At 36.2% G+C, this 25,828-nt stretch overlaps 1 pseudogene; it reads left to right on the forward strand.

Moving 5' to 3' along the window:
- Positions 1 to 23,383, forward strand: part of LOC122342378 — a 48,259-nt pseudogene extending 24,876 nt beyond the window's left edge.
- The last annotated feature ends 2,445 nt before the right edge of the window (positions 23,384 to 25,828 follow it).

Genomic DNA, 25,828 nt, shown 5'->3' on the forward strand with positions numbered 1-25,828 from the left:
AAATACAGTAAAATGTTACATATTATTACAAATTTAAATAGCAGTTTTCCATGTAAATCTGTGTTAAACTGTAATTTATTCCTGTGAACAAAACTGAATTTTCAGCATTTTACTGTAAATGCTTACTAAGCATTTATTTCAACAAAAATACAGTAAAATGTTACATATTATTACAAATTTAAATAGCAGTTTTCTATGTAAATATGTGTTAAACTGTAATTTATTCCTGTGAACAAAACTGAATTTTCAGCATCGTTACTCCAGTCTTCAGTGTCACACGATCGAATACGATTATGCTGATTTAATTTTTCATGGCTCAATTCAGTTTGAGTTTCATCAGTTTTTTGTTCTTCTAAGTACAAAAATAACTAGGCTAGAAAATATGTGTCAAACGCAACTCCTGATGTGAAAGAAAGGACCAGATTCACCCTAAAAAGAGTCCTGAACTCTGCTCTCCACTAACTTCTTTTTAAAGAGCGTGTTCCTGTGTGTGTGTGTGTGTGTGTGTGTGTGTTTCCTGACACGCAGGAGCAGAGACCAGAAAGCGCTCTCCGACCCTGAGCAGTCAGTTTAAGCGCTCTCTGAGCTGTTGATGCGAACGCTGAGCGTCTGTCAGCCCTTTTTCGTCCGCTGCATCAAACCCAATGAATTCAAGAAACCCATGGTGAGTTACAGCTCCTCTACGAGGAGGAGACAACCACATGCTTGTGTTTATTATGCAGGTAACACTTTACAATAAGGCGTCACTTTTTAACATTATTTAATGTGTTAATTGTCATGTGACATCTATTACAGTAGGCATTGTTAAAGTTAGTTCATCGTTGTTAGTTAATGTTAATTCGCTAATGTTAACAAACACAACTTAAATGCTGAAATTAACTTAAACTAAGCTTAATAAATTATGTGGAAGTATTTTTCAGGCTTAACTGATGAAGCATGACGAATACAATAAAAATGTATTTTATTAATATATGACAAGAATTTGTATTTTGTCATTAAAATAGCTGACATGGCATTAAATAAAAATATAATTCTACAATGTGCAACATATTATGCTGTAGTGACCTCAAGCAATAAGTTAAAACATTGCAAAGATTAAATACGAATGAGACTTTTTGTCTTTTTTTACAGCGTAAATTAAGTACTTAATATTTAAATATTTTTTATTAATTTATTGCATGTGCTTACTAAATGGTTAGGCTTTGTCCTGCATATAATTATGCATAGTTTAATGTTATAATAATAGTACATGTAACGTAACAAGGGCACCTTAAATGGAAGCGCATCGTAAAATGTACTCGAATGTTTCACGGTGATACAAGCGCCAGGAATGATGTCTGTGTGCTCCAGCTCTTCGATCGCGAGCTGTGTGTGCGCCAGCTCCGTTATTCTGGGATGATGGAAACCATCCGGATCCGCCGGGCGGGGTACCCCATCCGCTACACATTCGTGGAGTTCGTGGACAGATACCGTGTTTTGATGCCCGGAGTGAAGCCCGCTTATAAACAGGCGCGTAGTCTCTAGAGATCCTCATGCCGATGCAGGCTGGTGCGTCCCTTTAGTACGTGTTTTCACATCTAAATGCCACTGCAGTGCCATTATTTATGTATTTTTTGGTTTATTTAAATTGGGACGGAACAAAATCACAATTGCGCCAGAAGAAGTTGAGAAGTATGCTTTGTAAATTTCCTAAAAAGGTTTTTGTTTAAAAAAGAATAAATAATAAGAACAATAAAAATAATAATAATAACTGATTACTTAATAATAATAATAATAATAATAATAATAATGAACAGATTACTTAAAAATAAAATAAAAAAATAATAATAACTGATTACTTAAAATAATAATAATAATAATAATAATAATGCACAGATTACTTAAAAATAAAATAAAAATAATAATATTAACTGATTACTTATAATAATAATAATAATAATAATAATAATAATAATGCACAGATTACTTAAAAATAAAATAAAAATAATAATACCAATAACAAATAATAGTAAATCAATGACCTATTTTAAGGTTACTTCCCAACACTGGCAACATGAATTAAAAAAATAATTAAATTAATATTAAAATTTGTTAAGCATAAAGCATTGATTTATTTCAAACCAGTGCTTAACCGTTATTGTAAATAGCTTAATATCTATTGTTTTCTTTCGTAGAGCCCTTGTATTTGTTAATGGAAAAATTACCTTGAGATTTTTATTTATTTATTTATTTATGTATTTTTTACTTTCATCAAAGATAAACGCATTTACTGTTTTGCATTATCACACTGTTTTTATATTTAATGCTGTAAAGCTGCTAATTTAAAGTTAATCTTATTAGTAATTAACATTTTTAAACCTAGTAGTCTAAAGTTTTTAAGTTTTTAGTTTTTAAATAGTAGTCTAAAGTATATATTTATGTTATTTATGTGTGTGTGTATGCATATTCAGTTAGAAAACAGGGCACGCATTTCACAGTATTTTACTGTAAAACACAAAATCAGCTTTGTCGAGCAAAAGCAACGTCATTCTAAAGTATACTGACTGTACTGACTTTTGCACAGTGCTGGTATTAAGATGCAAATTAATGTCTTGATGTTCACTGAAACATTTCTTTATATTCGGGCCTTCAGGAGGACCTGAGAGGAACCTGTCAGCGACGCTGAAGCTGTTTTGGGACGTGATGATGACTGGCAGATGGGAAAGACAAAGATATTCCTGAAGGTATTCAAACATGACTAATTATATATATATATATATATATATATATATATATATATATATATATATATATATATATATATATATATATAGACAAAAAAAAAAAAAAAATCAATGTGCATTTGTGCATTTTGGTTTAGTGCCCAAATAAAACCTCGCAGAAACCAGTTTTTAATATTTGATATCAACTTTAAATCTGGTTAGACACATGGCTTTGATATTAGCAATTGCAGCTCATTTTATATAATGTTTATTTCATATACAATTAAAAACACAATCAGTATATTAAACGGTCTTTACCGTAAACCTAAACTTTTACATTTTAATACTTTAGTGTTTTTATGCGTTCACTTCAGCAGCTTGCCGCGTGTCATCTTTAAAAACAGCAACACAGCTGTAATTGTAGCATCGAAAAAAGTAAGATGATTGTTATTTCTGAAAGCGCGTCGAGGGATTGGACTCAAACGGCGCTGACCTCAATATGCCGTGTTTTTCTGCTGCCCGGAAACACAGCCCTCCGCCAGAGGTCAGAGATCAGGAGCTGGCTTGTCCTTTACCGAACTGTCAGGGACGCTTTTCCAGGCAGCGGTTTTATCACACCTCGCAGCTCTCGAAACAGGAAGTGCCTCTCGGGCAGGAAGGGAGAGAGGGCAGAGACAGGAAGTCAGATGCAAACTATCAAACAATCCCTGGATGAATCATTCGTTTAGATGTGCTTCTCTTCCTTTGGCAGGACCATCATGACATGCTGCTGGAAATCGAGAGGGACAAGGCCATAACTGATAAGGTCATTCTCATTCAGAAAGTGGTCCGGGGATTCAAGGACAGGTAGGAGTTTGCACTGCAGGAGCCATGGGGCAGAAATATGCTAAATATTAGTTAGAGCCTAGTGTTTATTTGCATATGTGACCCTAAAGCAGTCAAAATGTTCCAGTTTATTTTTATGCGAGCATAAATATATTTAAACATCATTTTTGATTAGTAATATGCATCGCATAGTACTGCAGTTTCACATTAGTTATCAGAGCAGTCGATAAGAGGATGACTGCATCAAAGCTGTCCCAAATAACAGGTTGACGTCTGTGCAAGGTCAAAAAGCACTTGTAATGTGCATGTATTTAGTCTAGTGTTATTATATGTTTTGTCTGGTATTAATGCATGGATTGACAGTTTTGTATTCAGTTTGTATTCAGTTTTGTTGAGTGTGGACATAGAAACATGTGAATAAAACAGAGTAAACGTGATTGACCGCTTGCTTAACAGTGAATTTAGGAATACAGTATAGATCCAAACACAGACGTTAGTGAAAAATGTTGCAATAACCAATAAGTTAGAAAGTTCAAATATAACAAATAAGTTACAATATTGATATTGTAGCACTGGTAGGACTCATATATGTGTGTGTGTGTGTGTGTGTGTGTGTGTGTGTTACAAAACAAATATGTTGTATTTTTTTCTTTTATATCACTATTTTACTTTTATATCAGTGAAAACATTTTTTAATGCATAATAGCAACTATAGAGCTTGACTAATAATAATAATAATAATAAATACATTTTATAAATAATTTAATTAATAATTAACTTCATTAAAAATTCACTTTATTAAAATTACAATTTATAAAATAATTAATAAATAATTTTTATGACTGCAGAAATATGTTCATTCAGTACACATCCCATCGACAAAATTATATCGCACACTTTTCCCAAAAAAAAGAAAGAAAAAATATTGATTACTTTAAATGGTTACTAATCTTATGGATGGAAATTATTTGGGATTAAATGTGTTTTTTTTTGTGATGCATCCCACAGATCCAACTTCCTGAAGATGAAGAAATCTGCATTGCTGATCCAGAAAACATGGAGGGGTTATAACTGTCGGAAGAACTACGGAGCGGTCCGCCTTTAGATGTTCTCGTGAGTCGCCCATGTGATTGCTGCACTCGCCAGCGGCGCCTAACGCTCATTTCTGCTCTCGTGAGATGCGCGCGGCGGTTTCTTCTCGACTGCAGGCCTTGTATCGCTTCTCGTAAGCTCTACCAGACGATCACGTGGCTCGGCAGAGGATCACTCTGTTCCAGGGCCGCTGCAGAGGATACCTGGTGCGCCGGGCGTTTAGACACCGACTCTGGGCCGTCATCACCATCCAGGCGTACACCAGAGGAATGATCGCCCGCCGGCTCTACAAGAGACTCAAAGGAGAGGTGACAAAAAACACATTTAATTGTAGCTTATAAGAGGGACATTAGCAGGGGGCCAAAATAAACTAAAATACCCCGAGATAATGGGGCGAAAAAGCACTTTCAAGCTAGATCTACTACGTCTGTCACTAATATTTTTATGAAAGTGCATGGCCCGGTTTAAACTGAAGTTGCGAAAAACTTGCAAGCATTTACTATAAAAAAGAACACATAATTAACAATTATGAAAACTGCACCGATACCACTTTTGAATACCGATACATTCGTTTTATTTTTACCGATATCGAGTACCGATATTTTCATTGTATTTGTCATTTTTTTTAAATATTGGGCGCAGAACCCGAAAGAGCATGCATAATGTTACTTTGTCTATCAAATCGATGCAGTCAAACGACGTTTCTCACAGTTTTTGGTAATAAAATACATTAAACCGACCAGCTAATCTAAAAAAACCCAGCTTGATTGTGTCTAACTTTGATAGAAAGTATTTAATGGCTTACAATCAGCCAGTGACAATATTAACACACCTATCTTCTTCTGAATAATTTTTAGTTCCAAATTGCTATATTTGTTCACTATATGAATAATTCTTAGGTTTATGTCACAGTTTTCTTTTGCTATCCTCAATTATAGTCTACTCCCAAGTGAATGCAATATCAATATCAATAACTGGTCTCTGAATTATTTTTGTTTTGGTTTGCTCAATTGTTTTTGACGTATCTGACAGAACTTTCCAGTGATGTCTGTGAGAAAGTAAATGTCAATCTACATTTTATACATTTGCTTCGTAGACATCCTTAATCACTAATAACTCCATAATGCTATTAAATATGGCTGTGAGTTACACGAGATCAGTATCGGGCCTAGTATCGGTATCGGTGCATCTTCAGCGATTATTCACGTTAAAAATAAAAGAGTATATGTGTGTGTGCTGTCTCTATTTATTCCGTGTATATAATTAGACACAAATGCATGTATATATTTTTAAAATATGTTATGTTTGTATATTAAATACATTTATTTAGATGATAAATATGAAAATATATGTAAATAGTTTCAAAATATTGAATAGTGTTTGAATTTATATATGCATAATAAATATTCACAGTGAACGCAATTTAATTATGTATGCAATTAATTGCAATTAATCGTTTGACAGTGCTAAAATTAATTGAAATAAAAACTGAATAAATATTATTTTATAAATACAGTTGAAGATCACTTTAGAGGCCTCTTGCTTTATTTTGTGACTTTTCATTTCTGAATCAGCAATGAGCACATCGTTCTCTTTTTTTTCCCGTCCGTCTCAGTACCGCCGGCGATTGGAGGCAGAGAAGATGCGATTGGCTGAGGAGCAGAAACTGAGGAACCAGATGAGCGCGAGGAAAGCCAAAGAAGAAGCCGAGAAGAAGCACCAGGAGCGCCTGGCGCAGCTGGTTTTGAGAAGACAGAGCGTGAGAGGAAGGAGCGAGAGGAGGCCCGGAGAGGAAAAGGAGATGCTGGACCAGATGGAGAAAGCTCGGCACGAACCGGTCCAACGACTCTGATATGGTGGACAAGATGTTCGGCTTCTTGGGGACCACTAACTCCTTCCCTGGACAGGAGGGTCAAGCTCCGGCTGGGTTTGAGGTGAGCATGTGGATCTATTCTCAGTCTCATTGGTGCATTTCTCAAATCATCCCTAATATTTGAAAGAAAACCCTGTAACTTACTCAGAATCTTTAGTCACACTTTATATACAGTCTTCAGTGTCATCATTATCAGTGCCGAAATTGTTGTTTTTTTAATATTTTTCCAGGATTCTTTGATGAGTAAAAAGTAAAAATAAAGCATTTATTAAAAATATTAATATTTTCTAATAATGTACACCACCATTTAAAAGTCTGGGGTCAGAAAATTGTATTATTATTTTTTTTTGAATGAAATGAAAAGTTTTATTCAGCAATGATTCTTAAGAATTGATGGCAAATTTTTATATCGTTAGAAAATATGTTTTTTATTTTAATACTTTTCAGACCGCAAATTAAATAATTAAATACATGTTGAAAAATATACACAAATTAATAAATACAGAATCAAATAGTGCAATATTTATTTATGCATTCATTTATTTATTTATTTTATTTATTTAGCAGAAATAAACACAGATAAATGAAACAAACGTTTATATATTTTAGATTTATATATTTGAACATTTATTTAATTATTTGAGTAATTTGGCTTTATTCACTATATCATTTACTTTTTGATTTATTTACGTTTCTCATGTGCCGTGTTTTATTTGTGATGTAATGAATACGCTGTGTTGATACGGTATGGAGCGACTGATAACGCACCATAGGAAATCTCAAACTAATGTCAATCAGTTGCATGAAGCAATCACAACTTGAGTACGAGAAACTGCTTTCATGTTGTGCGCTGCATGTGTGTTTTGTTTGGAGAATGTCATTTCTGACGAATTGTGTTTGCGTTTCGTCTCAGGACCTGGAGCGAACGCACAGGGAAATCGAGGAGGAAGACCTGGATGAAGCTCTTCCTCTCCCGGAAGATGATTTGGAAGATTTGTCGGAGTATAAATTTGCCAAGTTCTCTGCCACGTATTTCCAGGGCACGAGCACACACACTTACGTGCGCCGGCCGCTCAAACAGCCCTTACTGTTTCACGAAGACGAAGGAGATCAGCTGGTACGTGACCTTTGACACCGTAGATGTTAGGAAGTGTCTGCTTATCTCTCTCACACTGCTGCCTTCCCGAGATCCTTGCTTTTTCAACCCCTTAATTCATTGTGACAGTTTATAGGTTTAATTCAGTAAATTCAGCACAAATTCATGCAGATTTGAAAGGCAAAATAATTCAGTTAAATTAAAAAAGTACACTTTCATGCAAATTGACTATTTCATAAAAATATATATTTTAATAGCCGTAAAAATGTATTTAATGACGTGCGTGTTAGGCTTTTTATAGTTAAACTAAAAACATTTTCATGACTTGAAATGAAATAAACATTAACTGGATAAAATGAACTATTAATAGTATTCAACTTTAGCTAGTTATCTAGTTTCTTATTTTGATTTGTCTTCAAGCACTACAATAACTAAATAAATAGAATAATAAGAACTAGATGAACACATTGAAAAAATATGACAAAAATAAATGCAACATCATATATATATCATTATATCATAAACTTGTTTCAAAGAATTTATAATTCAAAACATAATATATAATAAAACAAAAATATTTACAGTAATAGTGCTGTCAAACAATTATTCACATGCAACATAAATGTCTTTATATACATAATATGTTTGTGTATATTTATTATGTATATATAAATACAAATAAATGATGCATATATCTTTAAAATATTTACAAGTGTATTCTTTATATATTCTATGTATAAATATTTTAGTACATAAACATAAAAAAAAAAATCCTAAATATATAGATGTGTGTGTTTTTATGTTTATATACATAATATGCACATATATGTAAAGCAAAACATTTATTTTGGATGCAATTAATTGTCAAACGATTATTGTTCGTACTGATGATGCATACATTAATTTTATCTTTATTAAAATACTATATCAGAAAAACGTGCATTTATAGAAAAACATTTTAATACTGTCACAATAAATGTATATGAAACTAGAAAATGACTCGTATTGATATGACGACTTTATGATGCCATGTGATATATTTCGATGCCGGTGTAATGATATATTGAAATGCAGACGGCTCTGGCCGTGTGGATCACGATTCTTCGCTTCATGGGTGATCTACCAGAACCCAAATACCACACGGCCATCAGCGACGGCAGCGAGAAGATCCCCGTCATGACCAAGATCTACGAGACTCTCGGCAAGAAGACCTACAAGAGAGAGCTGCAGGCTCTGCAGGGAGAAGGAGAGGTGGGCCGACGAAGACACCTGACACGTCTGGAGCGCTGAAGCGCCACTCATTCATGTCTTCACCATCCGTCTCTTACAGAACTCGCACACGGAGAGCCACAAGAAGAGCAGCGTGCGTCACAAGCTGGTGTCTCTCACCCTGAAGAAGAAGTCGAAGATTACAGAGGAGGTGGGTGATGGGGATGCGGTTACCATGGCGATTTGAGAACTCGGCAACCCCTTCGAGGTCGGGGTTTCTGAGCAGCAAAACAGTCCTTCTTTTGGTCTTTTAACATCCGTTGAATGTGCTTTGACACAATATATATATGCATTGATAAAAGCGCCATATAAATAAAGATGGTTTATTGATTCCACACTGCGTGTAGTTGCATATATAAGATTATTCAAATGTTTTTCGCAGTAAGAAAAAGATGGTTCTTTTATGTTCTTTAAGGCACCTGTTGAAAGGAGGTTATTAGGAACTCTTCTTGCACAAATCAGTAGAGAAAAAACACAGAAACATAATGATTAAACAACATATTCATGTATAATGTTTATTATTGTTATTATTATTATTATTATTATAACATAAGTGAAACTTGAACATTCATAAATGTAAAATTAATCATCGGGAGTTCTTTAGGTACTTAATATATTTGATATTTATGAAGTAATTTAATAATATAATTAATTATTTAATTACATTTATTATCGGCAGCACCAGGAACCACAAACACGTGAATTATTCAAATATTAGCCTAAAATCTCACAAATATTTTACATATTTTCCACAACTAAACTTTTGGCTTTTTGTGAATTTTTTTTCCTGCAAATCTTTGCCTTTTTAGAGTATATTTTCGTTTAAGTTGAAAATGAATAGCTAACTAAATTAATAATGAATTTAATTGAATTTGTACTTATTTTAGAGTAATTCAGTAATGATTATTATGACTAATATTAGAGCGAACATGTTATTAAAATATTAGCCTAAATGTACTAAAAATGTAAACATTTTTCCATGACTGCTAGAAACATTTTAGTGTTTAATAGATATTTTCCTGCAACATTTTGCTATGAATTTGATTTACTGCTTAATAATTTAATTTAATTTAATTTAATTTAATTTAATTTAATTCAGTTTTATTTTATTTTTAACATAAAATAAATATGTCTAAATAAATCTAAATATCGGCTTATTAACCTAAAATCTCATTTGGCTTTTCAATTAAATATTTGATGCCTAAAAAAGCTTGGGTCCCCTTTTTATCTGATGCATTTTCTTTAGCATTTCAGTCCTGGTCTTTATTTTTAGCATGAGGTTGCCGCTTGTCGTTCCGTAGGTGACGGCGCGCTGAACGACGGAGAATACACAGTGCACGGAACAGCATGCTGGAGGACCGCCCACGCCCAACCTGGAGAAGCTGCACTTCATCATCGGCAACGGCATCCTTCGCCAGGCCTGAGGTCAGACTGCAGATATGGAAATGATATAATGAATCCGATCGCTCCCGACCCGCCCCTGAGCGCTCCTGCTCCTGTTGTTTGTCTCAGGGATGAGATCTACTGTCAGATCTGTAAGCAGCTGACCCAGAATCCCTCTAAAAGCAGTCACGCCGCGCGGCTGGATCCTCATGTCTCTGTGCGCCGGCTGCTTTGCTCCTTCTGAGAAGTTTGTGAAGGTGAGAGATCACATGCCTTTTCATTTATCCTTCTTTATGTTTTTGATCTCTATGTTTGACTGCAGTTCTTCTGTAAGTGGTGCATCTGTGATATCCACAGATGAAGAGTAAAAATCTAACTAAGATTTCATTGAACCCTCAGAGACTGAAACATTACAATTAATTTTTTTTTCATTCTTTCTCTAAGCAAATTGCATATATATAGTTGCATATAGTTTGACTTTCTTGAGGACCTTCCCAGCATATTAGGAGGATGATACTTGAGGCTACATTAAAAATCACTTAGAATATTTTCATTGATTTACTTTTTTGTTTTGTTTTTCTCTTAATTATTGAATTCTTAATTATTATTAGTAAATAAATTTTTTTGTTTTGGATTGAGGATAAAGGTTCAATGAGCTTTTTTTTTCCCTATATATTATTTTATATTATTCCTTATATTCCTTATATTGTATAAGTAACCTGTTTAAACTCAAAACATATCACAATCATATTTTATCCTAAAATTATAAAAACGGATGAAAATATATGTCAGCCTTCACAGCGACATGTTAGGATCATATCAAAGAAAAGTTATTGTATTTTTTCCATAAAAATCTTTTTGTTTTGTTTTTCACATATATATATGTGTGTATATATATATATATATATATATATATATATATATATATATATATATATATATATATATACATTTTTATTATGTATTTACTTTTAATTATTACTTCAAATGATCTTTACATGTAAATTTACATTTTTAAATAAAACTGTACATTGAATATTAAGTTAATATTTTATTTATTATTTAATTGAATAATTAATTAGTTAAATTATTAGTAACATTATTATTTATTTAAAATATATATTATTAAATTACTTTCAGTTGTTTGACTACTTCAGCATCAGTGGGTCTCTGAGAGTTAACTTTGACCAATTACGCTATGCTATTCTAAGCTGAACATGACTTGCTCCTGTAGTACCTGAGGAACTATATCAGTGAGGGTCCTCCGGTTATGCTCCGCATCGAGGAGAGACTGAGGAGGACGTTCGTGAACGGAACAAGAACACAACCGCCGTCCTGGCTCGAGCTGCAGGTACACTCATTATCATGCAACAAAAACTAGACAGCAACGGCAGGACAAAACAGCACAGTTAAAAGCGTCTTCTTTTAACCGTTTGATCCAAGGCCACGAAATCAAAGAAGCCGATCATGCTGCCCGTGACGTTTATGGACGGAACCACGAAAACGCTGTTGACGGATTCAGCGACCACAGCCATGGAGCTCTGTAACGCACTCTCAGACAAGATCAGCCTGCAGGATCGCTTCGGCTTCTCCCTGTACATAGCTCTGTTTGATAAGGTACCACCAAGATATTACCGCGTATGTTTAACTCATCAGAGTTCAGCACAGTTCACTGAAACCTGTCGCACGCCATCTACTATTCTAATCCTAAAATATTAAAAAAGTCGACAAATACAAAATTGCATTTTGCATGGAAAAACATTCAACGAAAACACACACGACGCAATTTTTTTGTTTTGGATTGAGGTTTTTTTAACATATCAGGATCATATTTCATCCTAATTATAAAAAAAAATTATAAAAATATATGTCAGCCTTTACAGCGTTTAAAAAAACTGTTCTGACACGTTAGGATCGCATCAAATAAAAGTTATCATTTTTTTTTTTTTACGTGAAAAAATCTAAAATGCATTTTGCATGAAGAAAATGAAGCCTTTTTAATGGATGCAGAGCCAGTGGCGGTTTTGTAGGCATGCTAACATAAATGCCGGACTTTAATGCAAGCAGCTTTAGCAGTATGGTCTGAGATCATCAGTCGCATCTCCAAGGATCTGCCTGTTTTTGAAGAAAAGCCATGTTTCCGAAGGACAGAACCTAGCGATGCCATGTACACGTAGAAGAAAAGCGTCCAAGAACTGAGCCCTGAGGAACCTCGCCGCTAGATTTTATGTTTTGGACGACTCACTTAGTTGAGATTATTTTTCTGCCTATTATCTAAAATGTAAGGGTTAAAAACATCTTATATTTCAAGATTTTGCACGAATGCCTTCTTTACCCACCAAAACGTGCGCAGAAGTCCAACAGAAACATATTGTTCTGACCGTGTTTGTCAGGTGTCGTCTCTGGGCAGCGGTAAGGATCACGTGATGGACGCCGTGTCTCAGTGTGAGCAGTACGCTAAAGAGCAAGGCGCGCAGGAGAGGAACGCCCCCTGGAGGCTGTTCTTCAGGAAGGAGATCTTCACGCCGTGGCACGACCCGACGGAGGACGCCGCGCCGCCACAAACCTCATCTACCAGCAGATCGTGGCGCGCGCGTCAAGTTCGGCGCGAGTACCGCTGCGACCGGCACGCCACCGCATCACTCAATCAATTAAACAGAATTTTGTCTTCTTTTTTTTTTTTTGTTACTGTAAAGTCTCAAAATCGAATTATGAGATAACGAGCACGTGTGAAGTAAAACAATTATTTAGCATTATTTAAAAATAAGCGCTGTCGGTCGCATCCAAGTATAATAATATGTGTGTGTTTGTAGATATCTGTGATAGAAAACACCGAAAATACTACGAATCATGCTCTATGCGTGTCATTTGAATCGCTTGTTAAAGTTTAGTTTTGTGTGTGTGTGTGTGTGTAGTAACTTTTTTTGCATTATGTCAGTGTGTGACGCGGTCATCCCTTTATCGTTAAGCATTAAACTAAAGCCTCGGATGCAGAAAGCCCCAAAAATCGCTTCTGCTCACCCGGTTTCTGTCTTCCTCGTCCGTCCCTCTTGTCCTCAGGAGGATCTGGCGGAGCTGGCCTCGCAGCAGTATTACGTGGACTACGGCTCGGAGATCCTCGTGGAGCGTCTGTTGAGTCTCATTCCGTCCTACATCCCCGACAGAGACATCAGCTCGGCCAAAACCGTGGAGAGATGGGCTCAGTTCATCATGGCGGCGCACAAAAAGGTGCCCGAACTTAAAAAGGGATTTCGCTCAACGTGGCAACCCGAGAGCTGTCAGTCAAAGAGGAAGTGCATTAAAAAGTAACCAGTGAAGTTAGATAATTAGATGACTTGTAACGCATTACCTCATCACTAATAAACAGTGCTGTACACCGCATGAAGTAGTATACTCGTAAGTCACAATATTACATTCAGAAAGTGGCGTCAAAGTCAAGAAAATCAATAAAACATGTCCAGGTCATATTTTCTCCCTAATACGAGAAATGTTATTTTAAATGAAGAATAGATGGCATTATATATTAATGTATGTTAACATTTCTATACTAAAGTGAAAGGTGATTCATTTATTAAAGTTTTGAATAAGGAAAATAAAGGCTATTTTATGCACCCAGATCCAGAGTCCAAAATTAAAATGATATTTTTTGTATTTTGCATAAAGAAAATAAAGCCTTTTTTATGACCACTTAGATTTATTTGCATTTGTGCGTATTTTTAAGACAATTACGAATATTTTAATGAAACGTTCTCTATATGAAATATTTAATTAATCATTTTAATTATTACAATTATTTTTTTTTAACGGTTTTGTGTGTGTGTTTTTGTGATTTATTTAGCTTATTTCTTTTTTTGCAGGAATTGTTTCATTCTAGGCAGTTCGATGGAATAAATAATTGTTATTCTATATTTTTAACTGTCCTGAAATCCTTGGCGTTGTGTTTCTAGGGCGTCTACACCCAGAAGAGAGTCGATCCTCAGAAAGTGAAGGAAGAAGTGGTGGATTTCGCCGCTATAAGTGGCCTTTGTTATTCTCCAGATTCTACGAAGCCTTTAAGTTTTCGGTATTTCTTGGACGAGTCATGTCTGATCAATATCGCACAAGATTCGGGGTTTACAGACGGGAGTTGATGCTTGTTTTTATCATGTTCCGAAGGCCCGAGTCTCCCAAGAACGACGTGATCGTGGCTGTAACTGGACGGGCGCCTACTTCGTGGGACGAGCAGGAGCAGGTTCTTCTGGAGCTTTCTTTCCCAGAGATCACGGCGTGTGTCCAGCAGCAAGTACGCCTTTGTCTGAGAGCCGCTTTGAGGTTTGATACGAGTTGAGTTAAAGCTAAAGGTCTGTGTTTGTCAGAGGAGGGGAAGCTTCAGGCCCAGAGCTTCACTTTGGCCACCATCAAAGGAGACGAGTACACGCTTACGCCTAATAACGCCGAGGACATTCGGGATCTGGTGGTCACCTTCCTGGAGGGACTCCGAAGAGGTCCAAGTTTGTTGTGGCCTTACAAGACAATCCCAGCCCAGGTTAGAGAAACGGAAATGTTTACGTGTTTTATTTCACTTAAATGGGTGACTTGGCTAAAATATGTTTTAGCCTACGAGAAAAAACAAATAAAGAAATCAGAAATTACATTTAAAGCACAGTCTGGTTGTATTTTAGCTAAATAAAAAAATTCTCTGGACCTCTAGACTATACGTTATATTTATTATACATTATATTTATATAAAAATAATTGTATATATTTTTTATCTATAGATTTTATGCTGAAAATGGCCTAGGCCCTAACTAGGCCATTTTTAGCTTAAAAACAATAGATAAAAAAATACACAATTATTTTTTGCATCGAAAAATTAAGTGCGTTTTAGGGACTTTGTCATGTTTCTCATTTTTGTGAAAAAAAGAAATAAAGGCTATTTTAGTGCCCGGATCATATTTCAGCCTAAAAATGAAGAAACGACGCTTTCGCTTAAATAACATTAAAAATTTCTTTTAGGCCCAGGTCATAAAAATGAGGGGCCTATGTCATATTAACAACTTAATAAATTAATTACTTTAAGCATAAAGAAAATAAAGCTTATTTAGGCCTGAAAACAAAAAACTAATATGAAATGTAATTTTGCATGAAGAAAAGGAATCGTATTTCAGCTCAAAATAAAGGAAAAATCTGACATTTTGTATTTGAAAAGAATTACTATTGCAATAATACTTGATTAAAATTGGAAAAGTCAAATTCTAAAATGATAATAATAATAATAATACAGTATCATAATCTTAATAATACTTTTTATTATTATTTTTATGAATATATGCAGCATTAATATATGAATAAATAATTAATAACACTTTACCCTGTACATCTGTATTTATTTATTTATTTTTTTATATCTAATTTGATTTTGGGACATTTCTTTGACAATTAGCATCGCTTGCAGTCATTCTCTTCCTTCACGTGATTTGTTTTTCCAATCAGCCGGGATGATTCGACGTTCCTGAGCTTCCTGAAGGGCGACCTGATTGTCCTGGACCAGGACACGGGCGAGCAGGTCATGACCTCTGGCTGGGCTCACGGGATCAACGACAGAAGCAAGCAGAAAGGAGACTTCCCAGCGGACTGTGTTTACGCATGCCCACAGTCGTGAGACCTCCGCCAGACGTCGTGGTACTGATATTTTAGCGCCACGCTCTGCTATTGCTGGTTATTGCGCAGTGTTATGAAACCCTCTGGTCCTTCCTCGCTCAGGCGTTGGTCATCATGACTCGACCAGCGCAGGAGTCCATCCGGATCTCCCATGTTCCTGTGATGGAGACGGAGGAGAGGATAAAGCCCTACACGCTGGAGGAGTTCTCCTACGACTACTTCAGGTGAACACACAGCACTTCTGGCCTTACACAGCCTCTTACACAGACTTTTAAAAATTAAATGCTTGTAAATTAAATTAAATTAAATAATAAAATGATATTATTGTTATTAAATGTTTAATGAAATATATAAAAATCTATTAGTATTTATTTAAATTAATTTCTATTTAATTTTATTAGAATTATATTGTTTTGCTAGTTTAAATATATCCTAATTAAATAATTGTTTTTATTTATTTGAGTTTTATTTTTATGAAAAATACTTTTAAAGTAGGCTTTTTTTTTGTATGTACATTTTTATTTTTTTCATAATAAATTCATAATTAAATTAAAGAGACAATTTAGCCCTCAAGAAAGTTTAGGTATAAACGTGCATCTTGCATAAATAAAATGAAGCCTATTTCAGGACCCAGGAAAAACAGGATTTCTATGATTCTAAGATAAAAAATACAAATGTGAAATTAGAAAATAAATGCATGTAAATTTATTCTAAATTCTTATTTATAGAAAATATTTTGTCCAGGCAGTGTTATTTTGTGAATATATATATAACATTTCATAAAATGTATTAATGTTTTATACAGAGAATAATATTTATTGGGGTTAAAAATAATGACAAACATCTTTTAAAAGACATTTGCCTTCTTTTGGAAAAAAGTTCTTTCTTGAGTTTAGGAGTGATGTGTTTTATTTGCTTAATGCAAAATTTAATAAGTAATGTCGGTAACGCATTACTTTTCCCTTAATAAATTCTGAATTTGCTGACATTTAATTGCTAGTAAGCTAATATTCCAGTAATATGCATGCCAGTAAGCAACTAATAGGTGTAACTGTAAGAAAGGGCAATGCAGAATAGACCTAGCTTACTTTCTTAATAAGTGCCGTGGTTTCACTGTGCATGATTTATAAGTGTGTTATTCTATCAAAAACAGTGTTGTCAGAAAGCAGGTCATTTGCACTGAACGGCGCGTGTGTGTGTGTGTGTGTGTGTGTGTGTGTGTGTGTGTGCCAGGCCTCCTCCCAAACACACGCTCAGCAGAGTGATGATCACCAAGAACCGAGGGAAGGACAAGCTGTGGTGCTGCACTCGAGAGCCCATCAAACAGGCCCTGCTGAAGAAGTGTGTGGGCCACGAGGAGCTTTCCCAGGAGGCCTGCATGGCTTTCATTGATATCCTGAGAGAGCGGTCCACAGCTCTTTGGTTTTAGCCTTAAATATGACCTTTATTTTTAATGCAATAAAAGTAGCTTTACATTTTTCTCAGGTTCCTGCTCTCTAAAATAGGCTTTATGTTTTTATGCGAAACTAATTTTGGCCTGAAATATAACCATGGCCCTGTAAAAGGATCTATTTTCTTTATGCAAAGTGTAATTAGCTTTTCATGTTGTGTTGCATTGAAAACGGCTTTCTTTCTTTATTTTTCGGGTGGTTGAGGCCTAACTTAAGCGTTTCTTTTATACAAAACTCTTTTATTTTAGGATAATAGGATCTGTTTGTTATGCAAATTATATGTTCATATATGTCGCAAGTTAAAATATGATGTGCATTAAAAAGTTTTTTTTTTTGGTAAAAGCCTTAAACATGACTTGTGCCATATAATCATTAGTTATTTTCTTTATGAAAATTATAATTTTCTTTTATTTTGGGCTGAAGTGCATCCTGCGCTCTAAAAAAATGTTATGAAAATAAAATCTGTATTATTATATCACGATTTTATGCCTAAATATGACCTAAAACACGCATATTTCGTTAAAACATAAAATAGTAATAATGTCCTTTTGCTAACGGCTAAGGTGATTATTCGCTTTTAGTCTGAGCCGGGAAGTTTGTGGATGTTCTGTCGTGCTCCTTGACCCGCCGTCCTGCACCTGTGATGAAGTATATGGGGATTATCCGTCTAAACGCACTCGCTTCTGTGAACGAGCTCACGGATCAGATCTTTGAAGGTGCGCTGAAGGCAGAGCCTCTGAAAGACGAGATCTACAGCCAGATCATCAAACAGCTGACTGAAAACCACGTCAAGTACGCTCTGATTTCTTACCACCTGTGCATGTGTTCAGACGCTTGTCGGAGCGTGTGTGTGTGACGCGGAGTGTGTGTGTGTGTGTGTGTGTGTGTGCAGGTACAGCGAGGAGAAGGGCTGGGAGCTGCTCTGGCTGTGCGCCGGTCTTTTCCTCCCAGTAATGTCCTCTTGCCACACGTCCAGAGGTTTCTCCAGTCCAAGAAACACCACCCGCTGGCTTCTGACTGCATGCAGAGACTGCAGAAAGCTCTACGGTGAACACACACGCCAACCCGCAAATATAGACACGCGCTGATTTCAATTGAATATATAAGAAATATAGTTCATTTAAAAAACAGCATTTATTAAGTAACATTATAAATGTTTTTTCTGTCACTTTTGATCAATTTAAGTTAAAGAAGTTAAGTTAAAGGTGCCTTGAGTTAAAGAAGAAATTAAAAACAAAACTATTTGGAGTAAATCAGTGTATCACAAATCACAGCGCACCTTTAAATTTATTTTTAATTTAATTTCATTTAAAACTTAATGAGAGTAAATCCTCCTATCTACACCAGTGTTTTAATGATTTATTTTATTTATTTATTTTTTGTCTGTCCTGAGATACATTTTATTGATTAAACTTTTTCTGTTGTTTATTTTATTTATTTCATCTTATTATTATTTTTTTTTTCGTATTTAGTTTTTTTATTGACAGTTTAGAATGCATACGAAATATTGCAGTATTGTACAATTATGAAAGAATAATAATATTAATAATAATAATATTAAATCTCCTGTATCTCATTGTATCTCGCAGTGCAAGGGTCACGGGTTTGATTCCAAGGAATGCATTAATTAACAAAATGCAGGCTTTCTCCGATTAAATGCGCTTTGCAAAACAAATGCATCAGTGTAAATAAAAAGCACACGATACTATAAGGTTGTAGCAGCATCTAACGCCGAACAAAGCGATTTTTAACACTGCTATACTGTCGTATAATTCCTACCCGGACGTCCGGTCTCGGCGGTGATGCTGTGGATGTGTTTTCTGCAGGAACGGCTCTCGCAAGTACCCGCCGCATCTCGTGGAGGTGGAGGCGATTCAACACAAGACCACGCAGATCTTTCACAAAGTCTACTTCCCCGACGACACCGATGAGGTGTGAGAGCGGCCTTCACGTGCTCAGGACACAGCGGGCCGAGGCTGTTTCCTCAATGTCTCTCCTTTTTGCGCTTCCTCTGTGTTCCAGGCCTTCGAGGTGGAGTCCAGCACAAAGGCCAAAGACTTCTGTCTGAACATCTCCGGCAGACTGCTGCTCAAGTCACCCGACGGCTTCAGTCTGTTCGTCAAGATCTCTGATAAGGTGAAACCGCAATACAGCACCTTTCTGGACGTTTCCAAGCCTATAACCGTTAGCTAGGTGCAGAGTTTCCCACTGATAAATAAGAGAATTAAATGTTAAAAATTAAAAGGGATAGGAGACAACTTTTTAAGAAATATATAAAAGTGTATAAGAGAAGAAAAAATTAAATAAATAATAATAAATATATATATATATATATATATATATATATATATATATATATATATATATATATATATATATATATATATTAAATATAATAAAAAAATATAAAGAACAAGTGTACAAAGTATAAAATATAACATAAAAAGTATTTTCTAAAAAGCACATTTCACTGCATGTCGTACTCATGTATGTATGTGTATGTGACAAATAAAATTAGAATTTAAATTTTAATTTTGAATTTGATGTATGGTTCATTAGGATAGGACTATATTTGACCAAGAAATCAGGAATGCACATTACTAGTCAAAAATTAAGTTTTGATATATTTACATATCCTAATTATTTTTGTCCTAAAAGAAAATGCATAATTCAGTTGTCTATTTCTACAAATACACCTGAGCTGCTGATTGCTTTCGCGCCCCAGGCACACAATTATATGTATTTTATCTTTTTGTGCATTGTAGGTGATAAGCGCATCTTAGGGTGATTTCTTCTTCGACTTCGTCCGTCATCTGACAGATTGGATCAAGAAAGCGAGACCCGCTAAAGACGGTATACGGCCGCGAACTGCATTTATACACGCTGCATTTATTTGATTAAAAATACAGTAAAAACAGCAAAAGTCTGAAATAATATTACAATTTAAAATAGCCGTTTTCTATCTGAATATCTGTTAAACTGTAATATATGTCTGTGATTAAATCCGAATTTTTACTCCAGTCTTTGTAACATTATAAATGTCTCTGCTGTCACTTCTGTTCAATTCATTGCCGAGTTAAAATATACATTTCTTTAATCATTTCATATCTTTGGCTGCACCCACAGATGCCGCAATTACGTAATCATTCAAAAAGGCAACACTCATTCGATCTCATGCTATTCTGAGTGCTTTCTTTTAATTATAGCTTTAGTTTAGCGTTATAATACCGTGCATATTTTAGCTCGTTTTAATATATAGTTTAAAGAAGAAACCAATCCAGTGAATAGTTGAGGTTTAGTGCTACAGGAAGGTTTTTCGGTTTAATAGTTTTTTTTCATCTGAAAATATGCACATGGTATAAACATCATTCAATGCAAGTTGTGTTAATCGCAATCAATAATTACAATTTCGAGCGAATAATTAATTTGTCGTAACCGTGCAGCCGCCGCTAATTTAACTGAACCACAATACATCACTAAATCGCTTTTATTTGATTTCATTAATGGCTGTGACTCTGATGTTCAGGTATAGTGCCTTCGTTGACCTACCAGGTGTTTTTCATGAAGAAGTTGTGGACGACCACGGTTCCGGGCAAAGACTCCTTCGCAGACTCCATCTTTCATTATTACCAGGTGAGCCGGCGTGAACGGCACCGAGCGCTTTATCGTATATACGGCGGCACGTCATATCAGCTTGTCTTTGCTCCTCGGCGGAGCTTCCCCAAGCATCTGCGTGGATATCACAAATGCTCCCGAGAAGAGGTTTTCCAGCTCGGCGCCTGATCTACCGGTCAAATTCGAGGACGACAAATCGCACTTTCCCAGCATTCCCAAGATGCTGAAGGAGATGATTCTCAGGATCTGATTCGCCAGCTCTCGCCCGACGACTGGAAGAGGGTATGTGCCGCCGCCGCCGCCTCTTCGCGGACCTCCACGCACGCCTCCTCCTCACCGCTTTCTCCTCTCGTTGCAGTCGGTTGTGGCGTACTTCAACAGGCACGCTGGGAAATCGAGGGAAGAAGCCAAGCTGATGTTTCTGAAGCTCATCTTCAAGTGGCCCACGTTCGGGTCGGCCTTCTTCGAAGTGAAGGTACCTGTGCCGTTTGGTCACAAAAAGTCCGTTTTGTTTTGTTTTTTTTCTGTCTGGACGCTCAGTGTCCGTTTCTCTCGACGCAGCAAACCACCGAGCCGCATTTCCCTGAGATCCTGCTGATAGCCATCAATAAATATGGAGTCAGTCTGATCGACCCCAAGAACAAGGTGGGCTTGCTTTCTTGCTCTGACTCTTTTTACTTTTATATTTGACATTTTTTACCATCTGAAATGTAGTGCAACTACAATAGATGCAAATAATATAACATGCATGCATTTAAAAACAGTATTTTATAGCACATGGGTCCCCATCTTAAATATGTTTATCTTTATCTTTAATATATTAAATATGAAATCTCACGGGTATTGAGAGTATTTGCTGAGTAATTAAAGCGGGGTTGAAATGATCGCTTTCGCTGGAGACAAATCACTTTAGAAACATTGTTAGGTAACTTTACACAGAGACTGTAAAATCTGTAGACTTTACTAATATTGTACACGTTCTCAGTGAAAAACCAAATGTGGGTCACTTTGTTTACAGCTGATACTTGCAGTATTTAAAAGGAACGTCTAAAGATTAAGTAACGATGGGGATCGACGCTTATAATGATTGTAGTTTGGGATTAATGGCGCTTCTAATTTTCCATTAATTTTCTAAAAAGGTATTTTGCAGTGAGGAGACCTAAATAATAAAAAGAAAATGTAAAATAATGTTTATATAGTGTAGAATTTTTTTGTTTCATATTTTACATTATTTCTAAAATTGTAGTATCACTATAATTCTGTAAAATAATATTATTTTTGCAATATCCAATTTTATTTTAAATTGTTAAAGTTTTTATTTTATTAGTCATTTTTTTATTAGAATTGTAATATTTTATTATAATATACAATATGTGTTAGTAGGTTTAATTTATTTTATTTCACTTTCAAGTATTAATAAATGAAAATTAGGTCACTCATTTGTATATTATTTTGAATTAATATTTATATATTTTTATTATTAAATACAAATTGTTGCAATCTTGTCGCTGCCTGCCATTTTTATTATTTTAGCTAACAAATATTCTATAGCTAAATGATTATTAAAGTAATCGAGTAATTAGCGCTGTCGAATAATTAATCCAAAATAAATGTTTTTGTTTACGTTATGTGCACTTTGCATCTATATATAAATACGCACACATACATTTAAAAATATTTTATATCATAATATATCAAAATATTTAATTTATAAACACAGCACGTTTTTTCTTAAACATACATACATAATAGATGAATACAGTATACACACATTATGCCAACTTTTATTGTGATTAGTGATTAATTGTTTTGGAGTGCTATAAGAAATCTTTTTTTTTTTGCTGTAGTAAATATGAACCTAAACAGACTGCAAATACTTATATACTAGCAGTGTACTAGTATATACTAGTAGATTTGGTCGTGTTTGTCCAGCGTGCAGTGAAGCCTGTATTTCTCTTCTCCATCCACAGGATATTTTAACCACGCACTTTCACCAAGATTTCTAACTGGAGCAGCGGGAACACGCATTTCCACATCACGATCGGAAACCTGGTTCAGGGCAGCAAACTTCTGTGTGAGACGTCACTGGTGAGAGAGCGACGCGTTTTCACCGGGTGCCATTTAAGGAAAGGAAGATAACGCCGATTTGTCTCCTCGTAACAGGGCTACAAGATGGATGACCTGCTGACGCCCTACATCAGCCAGATGCTGACCACCATGAGCAAGCAGCGCATTCGCGCGCCAGAGCAAGTGAACGCTTGATTGGCGCGAGGCGGCGGAGCTGGTGCGACTGCTGCGCCGATTGGTCGACCGTGCAGCTGGGGCGGCCTTCGCGTCCCAGCTGTGGCGAATGAGCCGCACCCTCGCCAGCTCCCAGGGCTCGAGTATCCCAACGAAGACTCTTCATCACGCCTCCAGCGAGGACGACTACCTCTGAGCAGAGCTCCTGCTTCTGGGAAACGACGCCTGACTCTAGAAACGCGTGTTTATGCGTGTCCTGGAGCACAGAAGCAGTCGTAGGCGGCAACGCTTTCTTTGATGCCTTAGACTATTAAGCAAAATATCTTGTGCATTTCTTATCGTAAACATATCGAAGCCTCATTTGCGATTAGTAAGACGTATTTGGACTTTTTCTCGATATCTTGATTTGTTTCCACCCTCAGATTCCAGAAATAATTGCACCTCAGCCAAATACGGTCTTATCCTAACAAACCAGACGCCGACGGAACGATTTCCGCCGTACGACTCTCAGCTCTCATGACTGTTTTTGTGCTCCAGGGTCACGCATCACTAAGTTGAATATGAACTGGAACGGCTTTGCTAGAAGCGGACTGTGCTGTATTCCTCCCAAACGGCGTTTGGATTGTTCAACATTCAGAAAAACGCCGCGCGAGCTTCCGAAGGGGTATGCATGCGTATTTTTAAAGGCAGCAAAAAAAGTACTTTTATAGCCGTTCGGATTTTAGTGTTCCGTTTGAGAATTCTTTGATTGATTGATTGTTTTTTTTTTTAAATGTTGCACCTCAACGACATGCCTTTTAACGTTTATTTTGGAAAACGAGTCACTTTTTTTTTTACCCGCATCTTGAAGGAATAGTTTAGCCGAAAATTCAAATCCTCGAAATGCAGATCGTTCTGTTTCTTAATGGAAACCGATTTGAACTCGTTTAGATTTACCAACCCATCGATGGACGTCCTGCAGTCCAAACAGCTGATGAAAGTTGATTTTTGGGTGAACTAGTCCTTCAAAAACGGTTACGTAACATCTTTAAATCCGACTCTGTAACCTCGTTTCCACAAGCAATGGGTTTTGAGTCGCAGCAAATGCAGAATCGGTTTGGAAATGGATAAAAAAACCTATCCTGGGCCTGTTTCACAAATCAAGTTTACCAAATAAGCCAGGCTTGTTTCACTTAGTCTGACTTACTGTCAGTTGATCCGGTTCAGTATAAGCCTGGCTTATTTGTTAAACTCGTTTTAAGGAACAGGTCATGTCTCACCCTAAAGAAAAAAGATTTTTGCACATAGGGAAAATGAAACCTTGTTTTCTAGCCTCATTTATAAGTCCAATTATTGCAGCGTTCGTGTTTGTCTTAAAAACACGCAGAGCGGAAGATTAGAGGACGGCAAAACTAAAATGTCCAGACGCGCTAGGCTAAATGAACTACTCAAATGCTCTTGAAAACACATTTAAATGTCTTTTCTTTGGGATTTTAGGGTGAAATATGACTTTGACATGTTTCTGTGAGGTCCATAGATCAATATACTGGAATGAAATGTTGATGCTCGTGTACATGGCAGAAGTAAGTTGGATCTGTTAGTTTTGTGTCTTTTTCTTCATTCAGTTCACGGCCTTTATTCGCACCGAACATGTCCTTCAACACACGTACTTGTCTTGCTGTAGCCTCAGAAACTAACCTGAACGCATCCGTCTGGTGTTTTGTGTGTAAAAGGCACCACGTTCGTTTTATATTTAATGTTCCTGTAAAAAAATGCAGCGCTTATTACATGAATGAGAATTAAACACGAACAGCACTACTTCCGTTGTGACAGCACGCGTCGAGGCATGTGGTGAGTCTGCTAAAAATACTTTATTTAGGCTATTAGTGACAAAAAAAAGACAACGTGATCAGAATGTCATTCGAGATCGGTTTACAATCATATTTACAGACGCACGTTACATTAAGACAGATTAAGTCATAGAAACCACGCTAGGCATTGCATTTTCTACAGGCGGGAACGCAGTAGCATCCCTCGACGGAGCGCAAAGCTAGCATGACCGCTAAACATGCAACGCCGCTAACGGGCGCGCTTGTGTACCGCCGGCAGAAATGAAAGCTGGCGTGTGTTTGGCGCGCCCTCAAGCCAGCCTGGGGGTGTAGAAATGTTTTCCGGGCGAATCCAACCGGAGTTATTAACACTTTCCTGTCCCTTCTGGTGACTGAGGTAAAGAGTACGACCAAAACCCAACTTTATTGACCAAAACCAGTCTCCTCTTAGCTTGTATTTACTACACGTATATAAATCATGACCCTGAGGTCAACATTTGTTAATATAACTCTGAATGGATTCGTGTGAAAAGGAAAGGCATACACACCTAGGAGAGCTTGAGGTTGAGTAAAACATGCTCCTTTTTCTTTTAGGCTGAAATAAGTCTCGATGGCATTAACTGAACACCGCTTGAGCATGTTTGTGCTTGAACGTCAGCACCTCCCTACGTCCTTCAAATCCAGATTGTCTGTTCATCGTCTTCCTGATTGATCCGACATCTCGCACGTCTCCCAAACTCTCTGGATTAATCACCGTGACCTGCGTCTACAAGAGGCCCATTCAGTCTTTAATGAAAAAACAAAAGGAAACAACTTCACAGAAGCAACGGAAA

This window comes from Puntigrus tetrazona, chromosome 4, assembly GCF_018831695.1.
Source record: "Puntigrus tetrazona isolate hp1 chromosome 4, ASM1883169v1, whole genome shotgun sequence".
In the NCBI taxonomy this organism is placed as follows: domain Eukaryota; kingdom Metazoa; phylum Chordata; class Actinopteri; order Cypriniformes; family Cyprinidae; genus Puntigrus; species Puntigrus tetrazona.